Below are 21,511 nucleotides of genomic sequence, written 5' to 3'. Positions count from 1 at the left end.
GGACAGTGTTCAAGCCCTGAGTTCAAGCCCCAAGACTGGACACACACACAAAAAAAAAGAAAGAAATTCATCGAGATAACGTCTAGGCCCTGAGTTCAAGCCCCAGAACCAGCATACACACAAAAAAGGTTAAAGGCGCAGCTGTGTTAACAGTATGGAAACTGTCAAGTGTGAAGACTAGAATTCAAATCCCAATACATACATGTAAAAGAGGCAAGGCACTGGTGGTTTATGGCTGTAAGCTTAGCTACTCAGAAGGCTGAGATCTAAGGACCACAGTTCAAAGCCAGCCAGGGCAGGAAAGTCCATGAGACTCTTATCTCCAGTTAACCACCAGAAAACCAAAAGTGGTGCTGTGTTCAACACAATAGAGTGCTAGTCCTTGAGCAAAAAAGCTCAGGGACAGCGCCTAGGCCCTGTGTTCAAGCCCTACGATAAGCGGGAGGGGAGGGGAGGGGAGGGGAGGGGAGGGGAGGGGAGGGGAGGGGAGGGGAGGGGAGGGGAGGGGAGGGGAGGGTCACATTCTCTGATCATCCCATAAGCAAACAGTGCCGCACAGGCTTGAGTTTGCTCCTGTTTCTAGTCCTCTTTCTGAGAAGACCACTGACATTGCATAGGAATGGCACAAACAAATCAGAAAATAGACTGGGAAGATGGACCACCTCCAACCCCACAGCATCCTGGTGGTACCCCATGAAAGGCTGCCTGCCCAGCGGTCCAGCAGGTCACTCACGTGGATGGCATCAGTGGAAAACAGGCAAAGGCCATGGATGACCATGCCAATTCCTGATTCTCACGAGAAGTAGGCTGAAGAGCCACACTGTGGGGTTTCAATGACACCACTGTTCACTCTTATCTGCCATCAAATGAGCCAACTCGGCAGTATCGTGTGTGCCCATTTGGGCAGATGTTCGGGATCACTCTCGGGCAGTCTGGACTTAACTGTGAGGTCTGATTACCCCAAGTCATCCACTCACCCACATGGTTCACATTATTGCGCAGGTAACAGAGGCAGAGGGTCAAGGCTGGGCACTGTGCCACCAACACCACTCAGGCCATTCCAGTGGTAGCCAGGGTCCTTCCAATGATACCAGCACTGCCCACTGGAAAGGGGGTGGCTTTCTGATTCCCTCAGTATTCCATCACTTTTCTATTTTCAAGTACTGAGGATCCATTCTAGAATCGTTCTTACACATGTTAGGAAAGTGCTCTACCACTGAGCTCCAGACCCTGTGCCCTCCATTTGTTTTATAGCTAAATAAAAACCTATTGAAGTACAAGAAAGAGAAGAAGCCCTGTTATATTCAAATATGAATAACAGAGACCAACAAGGGTTACTTTCCTTTGAAAGAATGTCCATAAAAAGCACCTATGAACACACTTATACAACACCACAACAGAGACACACACAGTGGACACTTATACAACACCACAACAGAGACACACACAGTGGCTGGGCCAGGCTATGGCTATTAGTGAGTACAGGGTATCTTTGGGAGATGATGAAAATGTTGTCAAAGTAGATTTTAGTGATAGATGCACAGCTCTACACAGAATACACTAAAAGCTGAATATACTAAACTGTATGCTTTATTACCCTCAGAGGCAGCACGGGGCTAGAGAATTCCCAGGGAAATATCCCTCCCAGGGCTTCTTTCTTCTACCCGCTACTACGGGGTCCCTGAGACCCTGGGTGGCAAGACAACCCCAGCTGGCTGCCTGCACCCTCAACACACAAGTTTCCTGGAACTTAACTCATATCACAAGATTCACACACTCCTTGGAATTCTTAAATTAGAAAAAAAAAATTAAAAGCAAGGGAAACCAGCAGTGTCAAACACACAGGAATAGGTTTCATCTGGGCATGGATATATATGCATGGCAGAATCAAGGAGTAAACAGAGAACAGGGACTCAAAGCCTCTAAGACTTGACAAGCAGGGGTCCAGGAAGCTATGAACACAAACATCTGAGTGCAGGCAGCCCCTTCCTCTGGAGGCAGACCCAAGTGCACACGCGCATGCACACACGCACACACACACACACACACACACACACACATTGGAAAGGACTGCTGTTACTAAGGCCAGCACCAGGCACACTTCTGCCCAGGAAAGAGTTCTCTCAGCAAGGACTTCCTGGGGCTTCTAGAACGCAAGCCATGGAGAGGAGTCATCCCTTCTTGCAGTCCCAGGGCTCTTCTGTAGACCTAACAAACTGCCTCTGTTGGGGCCTCTTGCTTCCAACAACACTTCACAGAGACAGGAAGAGGAAGTCCCTGCTGACTGCTGGGGATCAAGAGGAGGAGGAGGGGGGAGGACACACGTGCTCACCCAGACCCCTTGCCATCCAGCCCCCAGCACAGACCCCCAGCTGTTTAGGATGGGCTAATGGCTTCTGCTCTGATGCCTCCCTCCCTAGAATCCTACTCTGAATTCTCAACTTACCACTTCCAAGCAGCCCCCATTCTAGCTCCCCAGAGCTTGTTCATGAGCCCCAGGCTCCCATCTGGGGGTGGGGTGGGGAGCTGGAAATAGAGGGGTTCCCTGAGACCATGGCCAAATGGAAAAAGTAGGTCCCACAGCCATGCCCGGTACCATCTCCTTTACAGACCCAAGCCAAAGACCACAAGGCAGGGGCACAGGGAAAATGCCAAGCCGACGGCATCTTCTCTAGGGAGGAGACAGGATATAAGGCCTGGAAAGGGGAGTTCTACATTTTGCTTTCTCTCCCTGAAGCTGCTACTTGAATCTTTTATAAAGATAACTACTTTCTCCTTTTAACTCATATTAGACCCTTGGTATCCATAGCTATATGGCCAAGAGTGCTCAAGACCCAGAATTCAGTTCCTAAAAATCTCAAATTGAGCATCCTTAACGTGAAACAAAAATCACTGCTGTCCACATGAATACTACCCACCCAAAACTCCATCTTTCTTCTTGTCTCAAATGCTACAGATGCTTCATTCATTCTCTCCTTGCATAAAGACATGCAGCCTTAGCCAGGCGCTGGTTGCTCATGACTGTAATCTTAGCTTCTCAGGAGGCTGAGTTCTGAGGATTATGGTTCAAAGCCAGTCCAGGCAAGAAAGTCTGTTGGACTCATCTCCAAATAACCACCAGAAAACTGGAAGTGGTACTGTGGCTCAAGTGGTAGAACACTGGCCTTGAACTGAAGAGCTCAGGGACAGCATCCAGGTCCAGAGTTCAAGCCCCACAACTGACAAAAAAAAAAAAAAAGGCATGCAGCCTTTCAACAGCTCCACATTGTCACTTTGTCACTCACATTAAACTCACATGTCCTTTAGGGGCTGGAAGGTTCACCATTACTTTTATCTTGATTTTAGGGACCATTTGCTTTTTTGGGGGGGCATACTTTATTTTCACAAAATTAAGGGCAAAGAAACATTAATCAGATCACACAATGATGTTGTTTGGACACAAGTGACCACATTATGGCACTGACAAAGAGCCCAGAATCAACTATGTTGCATAATTTAACATTTTTTGTTTTGAAATTTCTTTTGATTTTGCGGGGTGATTTTTTTTACTATGCTTGATCAAAAACTGCATAGTAAATCCATAAATAAGGCTGGGCATCAGTGACTCACGCCTGTAATCCTTGCTACTCAGGAAGCTGAGATCTGAGAATTGTAATTTAAAGCCAGCCTGGGCAGGAAAGTCCATGAGATGCTTATCTCCAATTAACTACCAAAAGGCCAGACATGGTACTGTGGCTCAAAGGGGTAGAGTACTAGCCATGAGCACAAAAGCTCAGGGACAGGGCCCAAGCCCTGAGTTCAGGCCCCAGGCTGGTACAAAAAGTAAGTAAATAAATAAGTAAATCCACAAATAAGGTGAACTTACTACAACATATTCCACACACTAGAATACTACTCTATGGGCTGGGGATATAGCCTAGTGGCAAGAGTGCCTGCCTCGGACACACGAGGCCCTAGGTTCGATTCCCCAGCACCACATATACAGAAAACGGCCAGAGGCGGCGCTGTGGCTCAAGTGGCAGAGTGCTAGCCTTGAGCGGGAAGAAGCCAGGGACAGTGCTCAAGCCCTGAGTCCAAGGCCCAGGACTGGCCAAAAAAAAAAAAAAAAAAAAGAATACTACTCTACCCTAAAACAATGAACTAAGTGTATAGCTAAAGTTCACATCTACTGTCTACCTACAATCCTATCTACTAGGGAGGCTGAGAATGGAAGGAGCCTAATTCCAAGCAAGTCCACATAAAAAGTTAGCAAGACTTCATCTCAACAAATTAGTCAGGCATGGTAGTATACACCTACTATGCCAGAGGTGTAAATAGGAAGAACATAATCCAGGCAAAAACATGGGAACCTACTTAAGCCCCAGTATGGAGAGAGAGAAAGAAAAAAAAAAAAAAAAAGCCAGGTGCTAGTAGTTCACATCTGTAATCCTAGCTGAGATCTGAGGATCTGGATTTGAAGCTGGCCTGGGCAGAAAAGTCTATGAGATTCTTATCTCCAATAAACTACTCAGAAAAGGCCAGAAATGGTGCTGTGGCTCAAGTAATAGAAGGCTAGCCTTGAGAAAAAGAAGCTCAGGGACTGCGCCAGGCCCTGAGTTCAAGCCCCAGGATCAGCAAAAAAATAAATAAACAGTGGGCATAGATTTCATAGTGTATATTCCTCAATAAACAGCTATTTTATTTTCTTGGGGGGTTTTTTGGGGGGTTTTTTTTTTTTTTTTTTGGCCAGTCCTGGGCTTGGACTCAGGGCCTGAGCACTGTCCCTGGCTTCTTTTTGCTCAAGGCTAGCACTCTGCCACTTGAGCCACAGGGACACTTCTGGCCATTTTCTGTATATGTGGTGCTGGGGAATTGAACCCAGGGCCTCATGTATACGAGGCAAGCACTCTTGCCACTAGGCCATATCCCCAGCCCCTCTTGGGTGTTTTTTTTTTTAAATAAGAGAAGGGAACAGGGTTTAACTGCTAAGTACAGGTTTCCTTTTGGGATGCAGAATGTGTTTTGGAGCTCAATAGAAACAGTGGTTGCACAGCACTGTGAATGAATTGCACACCACTAAATCTGCGTGCTGCATTTTAAATGGTTAACCTTATGTCAAGTGAACCCCACCTTAGTGGAAGGAAATTCTTTTTTAAAAGGAAGCAGAGGGGGAAAAAAGAAAAGAAAAGAAAATTTGGTCCAGCCAACTGCCTGCCCAGAGCTTACTTACACAAGGCCATGCTTCAGGCCCCATCCTGAGCTCCCAGGAGGAGAGATCCACTGCAGGCTTCCACCTCAGCCTTAGGAAGGGCCTTTCTCTCCCCTGCTCCAGGAAACCAGAGCTTGCTGACAAGCCTTGGAGTAGGCCAGGCAGAGCTGCACAGGCTGCAAACTCGGAAGGTCCTGAGTTTCTCTATCAGATATGGCTGCATTGGGACACTGTGGGTGCATGAAGATGGTATCCAATAAAACACTCAGGCTAGGTGAGAGCAGGGCTCTGCCAACCAGGGCCCTGGAGCTCTGATGGGGGGCTGCCCTGGGGAGCAGAGGAGTACCTACTTCAGGGGTCCTAGTCACTGCAGGGTGGCAGCTGAAGATGACACATCTACCAGCCTCTTGTAAACAGCAGAAGAGTTAATTAACACCTTCATGAGGCTCTCCAGTTCCAGGAAAAGGAGATGTTTCCCCCTTTGAGCTTTCCAAACAGAATCTTCCCAGTATCCCTGTCCTCTACTCCAGGAAGGGACAGCACAGGGTAGCATGGCCTACAGGGCTGGCATGGCCTGGAGTTCAGCAAGACACAGCGACTAGCCAGGTCCCCGGTCATCTCAGGACACCCACCACTCCCCCCTACATGTCCCCAGACCCAGTCTCCACCATTTCTCAAGGGATCCCCAGCTGGCTCAGCACCACATCCTCTTCTCCCAGAACTCCTAAAAGCTCCTGTTCTCTGAGCATCCCCCAGGGCCCACAGGGACACACCCAGTTTCCAGAACCCCAGAACCTGTGCAAGGACCATGGCCAACAGAAAGCTCAGACCACCTGTGTCCCTCACCAGAATGTCCCAGTCCCAGTCCCGGCAGGACACTTCTCAGAGCCACAGCCAATCCACAGGCCAGGTTCAGGAAATATGTAAGTCCCTGGGGCTGCCACACCTTGGCTCAGTGGATCCTTCTAGGGAAGATCTGCAAATTTCTGGCCCTCTTGCAATGCCTACATGTGTCACCTTCCTTCAGGTAGGCTGCTCCCTCTCTCCAGCTCCAGCTATGGGCACCACCAACCTGGCCTATTGGACAGCAGTGGGGTATGGCACAGTGCACGTATGTGTTATGTATGTGTCTTGTTCCTTACTCCTCTGCTGGAAGGGGCAGAATGGAATCCACACCTTGTTCCCCTGAACTTCATAACCCAGGGCCATGGACGGAAAATCAAGTGCTAACTCCTCTCATCCCTGTGGCATTCTTATGAGACTGTCCCACAAAGAAACCCAGACACAGCGAGATTAAATCTGCTGCTGAAGGCCACACATCCAGGGAGGGAGGGGAAGGAATCTAGATCCAGTAGTATTCTTGGGGGGAGATAAGAAGCTGGCCATGGGAGCAGCTGTCAAGACAAGCTCTTGGGTAGAATATGAACTGGGGGATTTTTACAAAAGCCAGTGATCCCCCACCTTCTCATTCCCAGGTCTCAGACAAAGGCCTGGGAATGGGAGCAGGGCCCTCAGCCAGCAGAGCCAGCAGAGCCAGCAGCTCCCAACCCATTCCTGTGCCACATGCCAGTTATAGGAAACATAAAAAGGCCGTCTGCAAAGAGCCTTGGTCTGGGATGGAGAGAGGCAGGGCTGTCCACTGGAAAGCCAGAACCATGATTTGGGGCTATTCTTAGCAAACCACTGGCTCCCCTCCCAGAGGCCCAGCAGGCAGCAGGCCCAAACTTCCACACACCCAGCCTGCCATTTCCTGACCCTGCCTGGAGGTCCCCCAGGGCTAGGAGGGGTTGGTGGGCTGGGAGAACAAAGTACTCCAACTTTCAAATGAGAGCTGCCAACCTTGGCCCAGACCCCCAGAACAGGCACCTGGCTGCTGAGGAAGCTCAGGAGCCTTCAAGACCAGTGAGGCTCTGATCAGTGCCCCCAAGCTGACTGAGTGCCACATGGCTTCCATTGACTTTCACCCATTAACCCTCCCCAAGGGCCGGAGTTACTGGCCCCACTTAAAGATGAGGCAATAAGACATTAAGTAACTTGCTTAATGTTACAAGCAAGGTCACTCAAGCAATTGGTGTCACACTGTATCTAGGATCTGGGCTGGCTCCCAGATGCCAGGTTGGGCTAGAAAGGCCCCTGCCCAGAGGAAGGGAAAGCATCCATGCCAGGGGCAATGGCTCTCATCACAGACTATTTGCATATCTGTAGAAAGGGGGAGGGGGAGTGGGCCAGAAAGACCCATCCCTACCAGACCAGCAAGCCTGGGTACAGCAGAAAAATCTCACAGCCAGGTAGTTCTGCTATCCTGGGGCCACCTGGCCCAACTTTGGGAAGCCCAGAGGTCCACAAAGGAGGATAATCAAAGATTCAAAAACCTCTGTTGGTGTCAGCAGCTCACAAATAACCCAAGCTATTCAGGAGGCTGAGAGTTGAGGATTTCAGTTTAAGGACAGCACACGCAGGAAAGTCTGTGAGACTCTTACCTACAATTAATCACAGAATTAATTAACTAGGGTGTGGAGCTGTGGCTCAAGTGGTAGAATGCTAGTCTTGAGCAAAAGGAGCTCAGGGACAGTGCTCAGATCCAGAGTTCAAGCCCCAGGACGGGGGGAGGGGGGGCCGGACTCCTGTTGGTGCCTAGGCATAAGCCCTACTCTGTAATTTGCAGGGTAACTCTCAATATAAAGCAAGAAATAGAGCTCATTGTTGCTCAAATTAACCCCAAAGTGGGAGTCTAAAAATTAAGCCACACAACAAGAGCCCCTGTCTCATCACCACTTCAAACAGGACAATGTCTGGAACATGGTTATCACACAACCATGAGCGAAGACAGAGCAAAGTGTCTCTCAGACTTCATCTCTCAGCCCCCTCCCCAGGCCCTGGCACCTCTGCTGAGTATCTCCCCTGGGAGTCCAGGTGTGCTTAGGTCAGCTCACCTCCATTTCTGTGCCCTGGTGGGTTCACCTATGTGTATGCCTACACTTACACATCTGTCTCCCATGTGGGGTAGCTCCAAATCCCAGGATAGTATAGACTGGTTTCCACATGTGTCGATGGCTCAGATGTGGGTCCTACTGACATGTCCATATTCAACTATCCCTGCACATATCTATGTCCCTCTACTGACTGTCCACCACATTGTCTTCCCACCCCTAGTCTCCTATACACATGACCAGTTCCTCTCTGATTCTGCCCACATGACCATATCTCTACCTGCGTGGGCATCTCTACCTGAGCCTGGGTGACCTGGTCTGTGTGTGTACCTGTTGGAGGAGGGTGGGTGTGTTACCACAATGCTGGCCAAGGGCTTCTGCAAGCTCAGCAACTCCCACTCCCAGAACAGAACCCAAGGCCATGGCATACATGCACTGCCACCTCCACAAAGGATGCTCTGCCAAGGACAATGGAGAAAGAGCTGAGCAGCAGATACAGCAGACCCTGGAAAAAAAGACTTCAGAGCTGCCCCAGGCTCCACCCTGCACAGCCCAACCCCAGGGAAGGGAGCACACCACCCAACCACCTTAGGTCTGTCTGCCCTCACAGGAAACCGCGTCTGGCCCATGCCTCCCAGCCTCCCCATCCACCCCCAGTCATGGAAGCTCTTCAGAAAGGAAGTGAGGACTTCCTCCTGCTGGCTTCTTAATCTCCTACAGGACTGGCTTAAAAACCCCCAAACGCAGGGATCCCAGAGCAGCTAGCAGAATACTGTGTTCAGTTGGACCAGAGAAAGCAAATGGGTATTCTAAACCCCAAAACCAAACAAAATCTGGGAGTAGAGGTAAAATCTCCTCAGCTCTCCACAGCCCTGGGAATGGAGTGAGGTCCTGACAAAGCCGAGGAGAAAAAGAGGATGGGGAGGCAGCCAGGCCCCTGAAGCACATTCACAAGGCTGCCTGAGACCTAGACCCCAGTATGGCACCTGTAGAGACGCCTGCATCACTGTGCCAAAGGCCTATGTCTACGCAGCCTCCTGGCATTTCCACTGACATCTGCCCAAGACTGGTATCAAACCTCTTCATCCAAGACTTCTTGTGTTTGGCTTGTCTTCCCCCTGTAGGGCTGAGCCTCCTGAGGATAAAATGCTGGGGGGGGGGGGTGTCTGCCCACCATCCCCACCCTCCAGGCCTGGCCCAGAGGCTAGCATCCAACAGGTGTTGAGTCACTGGGGCTGGACACTCTTGCAAGGCTGATGCCAGGAGACTCTGGGGAGGAGAGCAGAGCTGCCCCAAGCTTCCTGAGCCAGACCAGGGGCTTTTCTCCCATGTTTGATTTCTCAGGGCAGCATTCTAACCATCCTGGCCTCGGAAGTTGAAACACAGACGGTTCCCTCTTCCTGCCCTCCCCCAACAGAAAAAGAGGGTGCCACAAAACAATCATCAAACCCGTGCCCTCTCAGGGCCTCAAGCGCCCTTCAGATGCGCCCAGAGACGCCATCTCTGGACCTCGCCGTGAAGCCCACGCTCCCGGCCTAGCCATGAAAGTGGAGGTGTCGCCAGCCCATGTCGCCCCCAGTTGCAGGGGTAACCTCAAGGGAGTGGTTCAGTCCAGAGCCCCACCTACAAGCAAGCCCCTGAAGAATCGCTCTCTTCAATCTAGGAGGTCCTGCTTGCCCCAGGCGAGTTTGGGGGAACGGAAGGGGGTCCCAGGACCTCTCCTCCCAGGGGGTTGGATAGTGCGTGTGTGGCCTCCGATCCTCCCTCCCCGAGCCGGCCCCGGGCCCCGCACGCGTCGGTACCTGCCAGCCCGCAGCTCCGGGGGACATCCGTGCAGCAGTGGCCGGTGCGCCGCGCCCGGATTGCGGGCGCCGAGTCAGGCAGCGGCGGGGCGCTCTCCGCGCGGGCTCCGGCTGGATCCCCCACCCTCCCGACTTCCTCAGCCCATCCGGGGGCGGAGGCGGCTCCCGCGGCTGGCGGGCTGGAGTGCTGCACGGGTCGAGAACGCGAGAGCCGAGCCCGCGCCAGGTCGCTGCGCGCTCGGCCAGTGCGCGCCGCGCCGCAGCCCCGCGCCCGCGTCCCCCACGCCGGGGGCGGACCCGGCCCGACCGCCAATCACCAGGCCCGCCGCCGCCCCGGCCCGCCGGAGCCCCGGCCCCTCCGCCGAGGGGGCGGGGGGCTTGGATTTAAAGATACACTCACCCAAGTCCGGGTCCGCGCGCTCGGGATGCCCGAGCCGCGGGGTCTACCGGGGCTGGAAACCGCTGTGCCCAACTTCCCGGCCCGCTTCCTCCCTCCGCAGGAGGAGACTGACTGACTGGGAAGTCAGTTCCTCTTCCTTCGACCTGAGTTCGGCTCGTTCTGGAAGATACCCAAGCCCCACATCCAACCTCAAAAATGCAAACGCTTGTAAGCGCCACACCCCCCTCCCCGACTCTGGCTCCCGGGCGTTGGTGGACCCGGTTTCCCTCGCCTCCCGCGGTCTTCTTTTTAAAAGCCAGGCCAAGCCTCAGCGGGAACGAGGCGAGCATTGGACTCTGGAATTACTCTCGCTGGATAGTGCAACCTGAGATAGGCGATTGACATCTTGAGTTCGACCCACTCCAGGTGTTCAAGGACGAGCCCCTCAAAAGCAGACTGTCAAATTGTGGGCTACTTCTAAGCCCCTGACTTGCTGGGGAACGCGCTCAGACGCGAAAAGGGACCTGCAGAGCAGGAACTAGCAGAGAAAGGGACTCGGTCACTGCAAGCAACGATGCACCCCGTGGGGCCTTCCCGCCTAACGGAGCCATTCTGGCTAGTACTGGGCTTCGGCACAGCCCCACGACCCCTCTGCTGAAACCAGCCCGGAGCTCACGCGCCCCCGCTGGCTCCCACGTTGGCACTTCTGGCACTCAGGGCTGCTTCCTCTCCGGCAGCCCTGCTTGGCTGTGTTTGGTGAGTCACTTCCGCCCTCTCTCCACTCCACAAGAAGAAATCCTTCTTCCTCACCTGTCACTACCTGCCTAACCCCAAATCAGAGCTAGCAAGCGAGGTCCGACCTGCCGAAGAACCTGAGGGCCCAGAATGAAGGCTCGAAGTCCGGCATTAAGGAAATGGGTTCACAGCCCCAAGACGAACTAAAGAAAAGAAAGAGAACTCATCAGGGGTAGTCTGCCCAGGTCTTGAGCACCTAGGTTTCAAGTGCCTCATCTGGCTGATTGTGTGTGTGTGTGTGTGTGTGTGTGTGTGTGTGTGTGTGTGTGTGTGTACTGGGGCTTGAACTCAAGGGCCTGGCCACTGCCCCTTAGCTTTTTGCTCAAGTCTGTGGTTCTACCACTTAAGCCATACCTCCTCTTCAGGCCTTTTGGTGGCTAATTGGAGATAAGAGTCATAGATTTTCTTGCTTGGGCTACATTTGAACTTCGATCCTCAGATCTCAACCTCCAGAATAGCTAAGATTACAGGTGGCTCAGTACCTGGCTCATTATCCCTACTTTAGTACATTGGGAAACCCCAGCCCAGGGACCACTTGACCTCCTCAGGCCTCCTCCTGCCCCACCCGTAAAGTGGGGAGCAAAGCCCAGGAGGGGCCTGAAGAAGCAGGGGGACCTTGGGTCCAGCAGAGCTTCCATCAGAGGGGCTGACAGTTTATTGGCTGTGTGTTCTAGTGAAGACAGAGTAAAATAAGCTGATCTCCAAGTTCTTCAAGGATAAGCAGGCACCCTCCTCCCTGGGTGAGGTTGTTTGAGGAGCCAGTGAGCTGGGGATACCCATGTATTAGTGTACCTATGTACACCATGTACTGATACCCATGTATTAGTGTACCATGTTACAGTGCTCCAACCTTGGGCATCATTCTCCTCCATCCTCCTCTTGCCCCTGCTCCATGTCCCACCCCATTGGGTTCCCCAACAGATCTCCCTGCCATCCTTGAGGATGCAATCCAAGACAGTATGCTCCTCATGGCCAGAATATAAAGGTAAGAGCATGAATGGACATACACACACACACACACACACACACACACACACACAACACCCATATGCACATTTTTGGGCCAGACCATCTGCATCTCTAGTCTGAGGGCATAAATATCTTTGATCTATCTATTGGTCCCCAGTACATGCCTGCCACATCTTCATTCCTTTGTATTCACCATGCACGGGGCTGGGGATATGGCCTAGTGGCAAGAGTGTTTGCCTCGTATTCACCATGTACATAACAGGTGTTGCTGTTGAACCTAGCAGAAAAGCCCAGAGCAGAGAAGCCCATAGGAACACAAATGATCACAGCCCTTCTGGCTTCCAGCTACCAACCTCAGGACTCAGCTGACACACAGACCCCAGACATAAAGGGCCTGTTTTAGAAGTATCTCATGGACAGACTACAGACTGCATGCAAACCATAGGGCCCAGCTTTCCAGCCTCCCCGCCCCTCCAGGGTCTGCTGAGTCCCTACTCAAAGCAGCAAGTCCTGCAGCCCCAGCCATGAGGCTGTATGGAGAGGACTTCCCAACGACCATATGAAAAACCTCAGGTGAAAGCGAAAAGCTCACAGAGCAGCTTGGCTATACAGAGGAGACACACTGTCCTCTCTCCTGGCCCTGGCAGGAAAAAAAATAATCAGGAAGCTGATTCTCTCCTCTCTGTAGAGCCAATCTGAACCTTTCAAACCGCAACAAAAGCTCCTGAGATGCTGACTAGGAGCTCGGAGCAAAGCCCAGGAATTCTCAAAGCAGAGGGCTCAGAACCCAACCCCAGTCACCCAGCTACCCAAGCTCCTGTTACATCCTACACATACAGGGATGTGAATTGCATGCTTGTGCAAAGGCCTGTGAATTCACAACTGTGTATGTGTGTGTGTTGTGTGTGGCACCCACAGAGTACCCCACCACAGTCCAAAGCCAGAAGTGCTGCCACTTGCAAAGAGTAATTACTAACCCCAGTACTCACACCTCAGCTCCCTCTGCCTGGAGGTGACCTAGGGCTGTCCACTGCCCCTTCAGCTCAAACCAGGTGCTGGTGCTCGAAAGAGAGAGACATAGAGAGAAAGAGAAACAGACTGGCTCCTAGACTCAGTCCGTAGGCAAAAAGTATAAGCTGTGGGAGTCCCAGATTCTCGTGGGAACACTCAAGCCAAGAGTTATTTCCTGACAGGCACAAATGACTTGCTGGAAGACAGAGAGCTGAGTCTAAACCAACAAAGATGTGACTTGACAAACAATGTGAAACAGGCCTACTCCTCTTCTCAGCTCCTCACTCCCCACCAAGCCCAAGGAGCTGGGAACACAAGACCCAAGAAGTAGGTAGACCTTGCTCTGTATAGCCACATTGCTGTGATGTGGGCCCTACAGGGCATATCTCAGCAGCTTCCCCCTGAGCCAAGGGGTCACTGAGGGTTGATGAATTCATCCTAGCCACTTGAGTCTCAATCCAGAAGGTTCCTCCAGCTACCCTGGCCATCCTTTCTAGCAAGATGTCTCCAGGAGTCACCTCCACTCCTGCTGTGTGCAACCCAGGGGGTCAAAGATAAGGGCTCCCAGCTGGGCAAATCTGGGGCTGGATCTAATAACACTTACCTTGCATATTTCCTTCCTTCAGACTCCTGGATTCAAGAATGGTTCTAAGAGCAGTTCTCACTTCCTGGGGATGTCTGGGGGACTAAAGAGGGTGCCTGGCACTCAGCCAGTGCTGACTGGTAGCAGCTGTTACTGTCAATGCCACCGGAGCCCACACTGGTTCCTACGGGGGGGGGGGGGGGGGGACATTCTCCAGGCTGAAGAACCCTCCTCCCCTCCTCTTCTTTTTCTTCTCCTCTCCCTCCTCTTCCGCAGTCCTCTCTAGATGCTTCTCTCACCTGCCCACAGGATCTTGAGCTGTTCTGACTCCTCTCAGTCACTTCCCGGAAAGGATCTAAGACCGGAACCCCCTGCCTAAAGATGCCCAACTTGAAGGATTAGTGATTGTATCATAGCATGTGTACCCTCCTCTGGGCCTAAGTCCAGGAATCTTCATTTCTCTCCCAAATTCATCCATAAGGCTCAAATTGTTCAGAAATTAGCTTCAAACTGTTCAGAAATTAGGTTCAAACTCTTCCTTTCTTTTTCACTCTCTTTCATTCTTTCTCCTCTCTCTTTTTTCTTTCTCTGTATCTTCCTTCCTTCCTTCCTTCCTTCCTTCCTTCCTTCCTTCCTTCCTTCTTTCCTTCCTCTTTTCTCTCTTTCTTTCCTTCTCTTTTTTATACTGCTGGAACCCAGACCTAGGCAATCACTTTTGATTGAGCCATACCCCCAAGCTCCTCAAACTTTTTTGACCATGACCCAAAAGTAAGAAATACATTTTACACTGGGACCAGCTACACAGCTAGGTGAATGTGTGTAGGTTTCACCAAGACAAAGCTTACTTAGCCTTACCACTGTATTTAGCCTTACCAGTGTATTTACACTCCACCTCCCCCTGTTTCTCTTTGTTACTGATGACTGCAGTGCCCTCTGTTGATCCTGCCTGTGATCTGCAACCTGAACATGCTGCACAGAACCAGGGGGTCCCCTCCTCCCTCCCTCCCTTCCGTAGCTCTGCCCAGGGCCTACCTGACTCCAGAGGCCAGGGATGTTGGAGGAGGATGAATCTGTCTCCACAACAATTTTCAAGTACTGCAAGCTTTATCAGAGCGGCAGAGAAGGGGAGAGACATCGTGGGTCATTGATTGAGCCTGGCTCTCAGTGAGTCAGCACACCACAGAGCCCATTTGTATGCAGAACCCTTTTGCTGGCTTTGAGTAAATAAGACAGGCAACCCTGCCTTTCTGCAGCTGCCATTTTGATGGATAGAAGGAATGACAGAGGGATACTTCCTCTGGTCCCCACTGAGCTGTTTGGAGAAAGAGAAGGCTTTCTCAGCTGCTACTCAAACATCTGAGCACCTGGTCACATTGTTCTTTAAGCACTTGGTTGTGCAGCCAGGCTCAGCTGTCTCATGCCTGTAATCCTAGCTACTCAGGAGGCTGAGATATGAGAATTGTAGTTCGGAGCCAGCCCAGGCAGGGATGATCTCATTTGCCTGAGATCATACCACTAAATAGCAGAAATGGTATTCAAAGTCAGATCTGTCTGATGTAGAAGCCTGAAACAAACCATCCCACATTGTTGTGGCGGGGGGCAGGGGGGATTGTTGTTGTTTTTTGGTCAGTCGTGGGGCTTGAACTCAGGACCTGGGTGCTGTCCCTGAGCTCTTTTGCTCAAAGCTAGTGTTCTACCACTTTGAGTCACAGCTTCACTTCTGGTTTTCTGGAGGTTAATTGGAGATAAGAATCTCAAAGACTTTCCTGCCTGGGCTGGTTTTGAACTGTGATCCTCAGATATCAGCCTCCTGACTAGCTAAGATTACAGGTGTGAGCCACCAGCACATGGCTATCACACATTATTAGAGCTGGCAGTACCTTTGTGTGGTACCTACTTAAGGACAAGCATCCTTGCTCAGCCAGTGGCCCTCCTTGCTTCCCCAGCATCCTGGCCCCATCCTTATCCTGCAGAGAAAGTACTGCTCTCAAGTCTTCAGTTGTCTGCCCTGCATCCCCTGAGGGCAGGAAGGGCCTTGCTTGGCTCTGTGCCATAAGTCAGGTACCCAGGTATCAGCTACACAGCAGGTTGTTGGGTTTGTCTTATGTCTGTGTATTTTGCTTTTTTGTGCTGGTACAGGGGTTTGAACTCCAAGCACTGTCCCTTTGTCTTTTCACTCAAGGCTGGCACTCTACCACTTATGCCACAGCTCTTCTTCCGGCTCTTTGCTGGTTCATTGGAGATAAGAGCCTCTCACATGTGTCTGCCTAGGCTGGCTTCAAACCTCAATCCTCATATCTAAGGCTCTTGTGTAGCTAGAATTTCAGGCTTGAGTCACTGGTGCCTGGCTCACTTTGATATGGTTTTAAGATTAAATAAACATAAAGCCTGTAACAAGTAGCTGTTCAAGAGGAAGCTCAGTACAGAAGAGCAGTTATTTTCTGCTCCAAAAGATCCTCTCCAAAGTTTCTGTCACCCCTCACCTCCCCTTCGCCTGGCCAGCAATTGCTGAGAAGCCCCCCTGGAACACGCAGGTGCTGAGCCTCTCCTCCCCCCCCCCCCCCCCACTGCTGTCAGCAGCCTCTGTGCAGAATTCCAGACCCTTCATGGACTCTGAACATAATGAGGAGGTTGGAAGGGGAGGAGGGCTGTCCACCCCGGCAGCCAGGAGACCATCCATCCCTGAATAAACCGGCTGTCACTCCTTCCCTCCCACCCATTCTCTCCTTTAAATAATCCAGATCTGTTGCCCGGTTGTCTCCAAGCAGCCCCACTCCAGGCTCTCAAGGATGTCTCGATGTGACAGAGCCATTTATGAAGATGCTGCAGGGGAGGGGGAGGCGGGGAACAGGGTCTGAGAGCCAAGCCAACTAGCCTGACATCAGGGCCTCCCAGGGGCCTTCATGAGACAATTCCCCCACCCCTGAGGCCAGAGCTCCATGGATGAGACCCCCCCATCCCTCATCAGTGGGCTTGCATGAGTGCTTGCTCACTGGGGAGGCTGCAGGGGAGGCTGAGGGCTCCAGGGGAGTCCTGGATGCTGGGAGCCTGGAAAGGCCCCACTGTCTGGGAGATCCAGTCTTAGGGCCAGCTCTTATCATCTGGTTATCCAAGCCAGGCTTTGCACCCTCTCAGACCATCAAAAACCTTAGCACTAGCCAGGTACCAGTGGCTCACAGCACACTTGGAATCCTAAGCTACTCAGGAGACTGAGATCTGAGGATAAAGGTTCAAACCCAGCCAGGGCAAGAAAGCCTATGAGAATTTTATCTCTAATAAACTACCAAAAAGCCAAAAGTAGAGGTGTAACTCAAGTGATAGAGCACCATCCTTGATCAGAAAAGCTAACATATAGTGCCCAGGCTCTGAGTTCAAGCCCCAGTACTAGCTCACAGATGCAGGGGGTGGGGGGGAGACCTTAGCACTAGAAGACAGCATTGATGAGGGATAGAGAAGAGACATTCACACCTATTAGTACATATCCAAATGACAAACAGATCCTCTGCCCCAACCAGTCTGCCTGTGTGTGGGAATCGAGCCTAGAGGTGTGCTTGCATGCACATACAAATGGGCAATAGTTTGCAATGGAGAAAACATTGAAAAACTAAAATGTCTATCAACAGAGAGATGAATGGTCAGATAAGCAATGGGACACAGGGAAATTAGAAGTACCATGCGGTTATTTTAAGACATAAGGCAAATACATATGGGCTGATGGAGAAATAGCTCTAGAGTGGAGGACCAGGTCCCAAGGTGGACAGGGTCAGTCAGGGTCCTGTTCTCCATGAAGTGGGGGCAGCCAAGGTATTGGTTCCTGAGGGAATAGATGAGTCACATGGATCCCATACTAGCCCTGCCTAACCCTTCCAGGTCAGAACACTGGATGAACTTGAAACTGTATCCCTGCATAAGAGGATACCATTGATGTAACACAGCATACTTACAGAATGTCAGTGTTTTCATCCAAGGACAGATACATTGTGTGAGCACTTGAGCACTTTTTTTTTTTTTTTTTGCCCGTCCTGGGCCTTGGACTCAGGGCCTGAGCACTGTCCCTGGCTTCTTTTTGCTCAAGGATAGCACTCTACCACTTAAGCCACAGCGCCACTTCTGGCCATTTTCTATATATGTGGTGCTAGGGAATTGAACCCAGGGCTTCATGTATACAAGGCAAGCACTTTTGCCACTAGGCCATATTCCCAGCCCTGTGTGAGCACTTTTATCAGACATATTTCCATGGGTGTTAGGAGGAAAAGGATTGGGATGAAGGGAAAACCTAAGAAAAGTAAACAACAAAAGTGAAGGTGTTGTTTGTTTTTGTGCTGGTCTTGGGGCTTGAACTCAGGGCCTGGGTGTTATCCCTGAGCTTCTTTTGCTCAATGCTCTACCACTTGAGCCACAGCTCCACTTCTGGCTCTTTTGGTGATCAATTGGAAATAAAAGCCTCACAGACTTATCAGCCGAAGCTACCTTCAAACCTTGTTAATACTCAGACTCCTGAATACTAGGATTACAGGCATGAATCACCAGTGTTCTGATGATGATGAGGAGGAGGAGGAGGAGGAGGAGGAGGAGGAGGAGGAGGAGGAGGAGGTGGTAGAGGAGGAGGAGGAAGAGGGGCTGTGGGTTAAGTACACCTATTTACTCTACAGCTGAGAGAAGGAAGGAGAGAAAGTTGGGGGAATAAGGAGGGAAAATGCAGAACAGACCATAATATTCTAGTCCCTGAGGGGCTTGGAAAAGGATGTGCATGCCCACATAGATACTCATGCTGTGTTGAATATCTGAGGGGCAGGTAAGCAACACCACCAACACAACAGGTATCCTTAAGTACTGTGAGCCATGGCCCCAGGCAAGAGAGAAACTTCTTACTGTGCATTTGAGTTTTGTTGCATGTAAATGCAGTACTGCTTTTAAATTTAAAAAAAAAAAAAACTAAATTAAACTGTAATTCTACCTCCTCAAGAGGCTGAAATCTGAGAATCTCCATTTGAAGCCAGCCCAGGGAAAACAAATCTGAGAGATTCTTATCTCCAGTAGTCCACAGAAAGCTGGAAATGGAGGTATGGCTCAAGTGGTAGAGTGAGAGCCTTGAGCACAAAAGCTCAGCAAAATCAAGAAGCTCTGAGTTCAAGCCCCAGGACACACACACACACACACACACACACACACACACACACACACTAATGTTTACATTCAAAGGCTCATGCATACAAGGTCAGCCTCTGGAAGACACAGCTCAACATCCTATTCCACTCAAAATCCCTAGGGCAGAATCCACCATTACCCTCACTGCAAATGAAGAGGCCAGAGCTCAGAGCAAATGAGGAACTTGCCCCACATCCCTCAGCCCTCTCCAGCTCCAGCCTTCTCCTGGCCAGCCACGCACTGCTGTCTGACTTGAACCCTCCCTGTGACAGAGGGCTCACTCTCCAGAGGCAACCCTCCTTCCTGTCAGCATGTTCTTCTTCCTTGCGCTCTGAATCTGACCCTCAGCTCCCTGTCACCTCCCTTCCCTCCCTCTCCTCCCTCTCTAGCTGGTGCTAGAGCACACATGACCTTCTCCCTGAGAGGGGCAGCATTCCAAGTATTTGAGAAATACCATCTCATACTCGCTGACCCTAAATGTGTCGCCTAAACATACCAGAACTTTCAAAGGCTTCTTCCCTGGGGGTCTTTCCCAAGGGAGTTAAAAAAAAAAAAAAGAAAAAGAATGAAGCCCTTCTTTGTCTCTCTACCCAGCACCTCCCATACCACCCAGAAGCTGGGCTCCAGGGGCCTGACTTCGCACCTAGTTGGCATTTTACATATGTAGATCTTCCCTCCCCTCACCGCCCCCCACCAGTATTGGGGCTTGAACTCTGGGCCTGGGCTCTGTCTCTGAGCTCTTCAACTCAAGGCTTCTACCACTTGAGCCACAGAGCCACTTTCAGTTTTCTGACAGTTAATTGGAGATAAGAGCCTCACGGACTTTTCCTGCCCAGGCTGGCTTTGAACCGTGATCCTCAGATCTCAGCCTCCTGAGTAGCTAGGGTTACAGGTGTGAGCCACTGGCAGGCGGGGGGGGGGGGGGTTGCTATATGTGTAGACTTTCTAAGACTACCCACTTCCCAGCTCTTCCCCTCTCTCTCTCTCTCTCTCTCTCTCTCTCTCTCTCACACACACACACACACACACACACACACACACACACACTTCTTTGAAGAGAGTGCAGTACTGGGATACTGCCAGCAGGAGGCAATGCAGTGCCCACTGTTCTGTATGGGGAGAGAGACTAGGATTGAAGCAGCCAGAGCCTGACAGGCAGGAAAGAGCCCAATGCAAGGACTCAAAAAACCCAATGGGGGGCTGGGAATATGGCCTAGTGACAAGAGCACTTGCCTTGTATATATGAAGCCCTGGGTTTGATTCCCCAGCACCACATATATAGAAAACGGCCAGAAGTGGTGCTGTGGCTCAAGTGGCAGAGTGCTAGCCTTGAGCAAAAAGAAGCCAGGGGCAGTGCTCAGGCCCTGAGTCCAAGGCCCAGGACTGGCAAAAAAAAAAAAAAAAACAGTGGATTTTGCTTTGAGGCCTTGGGTTTCACAATTCAAATTCCTTCCTTTCCTCCCCAGAGTAGTCTAAATTCTCTCACACTCTGTCACAGGCTGCTTCTCCTCTCTGCTCCAGAGAACAGGAGAAAAAAAAAAAAAACAACAACTAGTAAATAAACCTCCCCAAGCTAGTGTGTAATAGGGACTTAGAGCCCTGCTAAGGTCCTGGAGGTGGATGTTGGCTGTAGCTGCAAAACAATGTAAATTTATTCTACCACTGAGCTACACTTCAGTCCTACTGTGCATCTTTACAACACTAAGAAGAAGAAAAAAGGCCAGGCACCAGTGGCTCACACCTGTACTCCTAGCTACTCAGGGGGCTGACATCTGAGGATCACAGTTTGAAGCCAGTCTGGACAGGAAAGTCTGTGAGATTCTTGTCTCTATTAAACTACCAGAAAAGCCAAAATTGAAGCTGTGGCTCAAATGGTAGAAAACTAATCTTGAGATAAAGGACTGGCGCCGTGCGCATGCACACACACACACACACACACACACACACACACACACACACACACAAACACACACAGAGACAACCCACAGAAAGGGAGACAATAACTGCCAAGCAAAACCCCAAAGTAGGCCTCTCTAAGAAGTAGTCCCAGGGATGCTGAGGGTCTGGCTCTGAGTCAGTGGAGGTGGAGCTCCCACACAATGCAGAAATAGGGTGGTGAACTTGAAAGTCTCAAAGTCAACGCTTTCCACCCAGTGGCAGCTCTGAGGTAAGGGTCCTTGGCAGGCCAATAAAATACAAGAGGACTCCAAGTCCGCTTCAGCACACCAAAGGTGCTAAATAAATGCCTGTGGAAAGAACAGGCCTTCACTAAAGCAGGATAGATTATTCTCATGACTGTTTTCTGCTCAAGCTAATGAGAAGAAAGTTGTTTTTTGTGTTTTTCTTCTCCCAGAGACTGTGCTTCAGGGCCCAGCCCAGGGGCTCACAATGGAGTGGAGAATGGAGGAGAAAGAATCATGCCAGGCCTTTCTTGTGGAAAATGGGCAGAGGGCATTGCCCAGGGCAGGCTCAGGGATGGCTCAGGCTCAAGTTCTCAGGGCCAGGGGCCTGTGGGTGGGCTTTGATTATGGCAGGGTAGCTGCAGCTGGGAGTAGGAGGGCCTGTGCCTTGGCAAGAAGCCACCTCTTTCCAAAAAGTCAGAGAGGTCCAACAAGGCCAGGCCATCGGTTGCCATGGAAACTTCCTTGCCAAGCAAATGGTGCTAGGTGCAACAGGGACAGGGAGATGCCAGGGCAGCTACTGCTA

General features: G+C 51.0%; 1 protein-coding gene across 3 annotated transcripts in view; it reads right to left on the bottom strand.

The window, feature by feature from the left end:
* Positions 1 to 10,456, bottom strand: part of Pald1 (phosphatase domain containing paladin 1) — a 57,897-nt gene extending 47,441 nt beyond the window's left edge. For 2 of the 3 annotated variants that reach the window (XM_048338947.1, XM_048338948.1), the window contains exon 1: positions 9,921 to 10,149. The gene's annotated coding sequence lies outside the window, so the exon portion shown is untranslated. Of the gene's footprint in view, positions 1 to 9,920; positions 10,150 to 10,320 lie in introns of those variants that run through there. The other variant, XM_048338950.1, reaches the window with a different exon arrangement.
* Positions 10,457 to 21,511: the final 11,055 nt, after the last annotated feature.

The sequence above is a fragment of the Perognathus longimembris genome, chromosome 2 (assembly GCF_023159225.1).
Source record: "Perognathus longimembris pacificus isolate PPM17 chromosome 2, ASM2315922v1, whole genome shotgun sequence".
NCBI classification, from domain to species: domain Eukaryota; kingdom Metazoa; phylum Chordata; class Mammalia; order Rodentia; family Heteromyidae; genus Perognathus; species Perognathus longimembris.
This window is presented reverse-complemented; position numbering and strand designations above follow the sequence as displayed.